Raw genomic sequence first — 1,743 nt, forward strand, 5'->3', positions numbered from 1 at the left:
TCTCTCTCTCTCTCTCTCTCTCTCTCTCTCTCTCTACCTCCTCTCTTTCTGCTACTGCTATCTCTCTCCCTCTCAATTAGACCTCTTACACATCCTACTGTTTGGGCCTAGTGTGTGGTATGTTCTGACTCAACACACCATTCTAACACATCATTTGGTGCCAAAGCCCTGGAATTGGAGGTTCCATCAGCAGCCGCTAAAAGACCACATGGATCGGTCACAGCACTGGCAACTGTGGCTGCTGTGAGTATGCGAGTTCGCGGCCCCTCAGCTGGTGGCTACTATAATCTCAGGCTTTCACCACAGAAGCTGCCATTGCTGAAACCACCACCACCAAGTTGCAGCCACCAGAGCCTCCCCACGCACCGTGGGACATACAAACTTCTACCACTTGAGCTGTGCCCCACCTGGTCTATTATGTGGGGCTAGCCTATGCTCAGGCCCACACTTACCCATTCAGTTTCACGCTTTCTTTTTAATAGTCCACTATAATTCTTACACAGACAACAGCATATTAATTGGTAGAATCAGTCAAGGGGAGGACCTCCAGCTTTCCAGATACAGCCTGGCCAGCTTTCTCTGGGAACTACGGGGTTTACAGTCACGCTGCTCAGTTGACATACATGTTAGGACTACTGCCATTGGTTGTCCCTCCCTCTAAAGCAACTCTGGTTCCCCAATTTTTCTGGGCTCTAGCAGCCAAAAAATCCTTAGTACTAGGGTGGGTTGCTTTCTACAGCATATCCAGAGTCTGCTGGGGTAGCCACTAGGGGGTTCTCCTGACAACTTAAACCATTAGCTTTGGCTGGTACTTCTTGGTTTTTGGACTGTTCTCAGGATGCTGGTACGAATAGTCCAACTACCCGCCAATGGGTATCATAATGTCTTCGACTGTACCTCCAGGCACCCCACTGGGATGTCTCCTGGAAAATCTCCAATCTTTAAAGCTAATGCCTGACTTGAAGGCATCAAAATTAATATATCTCTGCAATAAGATATGGATTAAATAGCAACTAGATGGGAGTTCAAAATGGCCACTTAATGCCACCCTAGATCCAAACTATTTTAAGGGATCTTAATACATACTGCCAGCGAACTGGTAAATGGAGGGAGGTTTCTTATGTCCAAGCATTTATCTATCTTCATTCCAATCTCTCCTTGTGCTCTTCTTGTTCTCCAACCCAACTTCTCTTAGCCATGAAATCTAAACAACCTCCGCTAGATGACGCTACAATGATAGATCCAGAAAATGAACCACCTCCTTTTCGACACAGACCTGTAACCATGCTGTTTCCAAACTACTGCCTCAGTTTCTCCTCACCAGGATGCCCCAGAGCCTACTAGCTCTACCTCTCCAGACCCCTCTCCTTCTTCTTCTGTACCAGCTGTTGGCCTCTCCAAATGACCCACATTGGCAGCTACCTTCACTCCTCCTGTCACACACTCTAAGGCTACAGCCAAACCTCCAAGTCCTTCCTCCCCAGAGACACCTGACCCAGCAACAGTCCTACCTCTAAGGGAAGTTGCTGGAGTAAGTGGTCTTGTCAGAGTACATGTTCCATTCTCACTTAGTGAACTTTCCCAAATAGAAAACAAGCTGGGGTCCTATAATTCTAACTCTTCCAAATTTATTAAAAGTTCCAATATATCACTCAATCTTACAGCTTGGCTTTCCATGATGTTAATATGATTTTTACTAATAAACTTACTTCGTGAGGAACACAGATGTGTCTGGGAAGATGC

This window comes from Mastomys coucha, unplaced genomic scaffold, assembly GCF_008632895.1.
Source record: "Mastomys coucha isolate ucsf_1 unplaced genomic scaffold, UCSF_Mcou_1 pScaffold15, whole genome shotgun sequence".
Taxonomy (NCBI): Eukaryota; Metazoa; Chordata; class Mammalia; order Rodentia; family Muridae; genus Mastomys; species Mastomys coucha.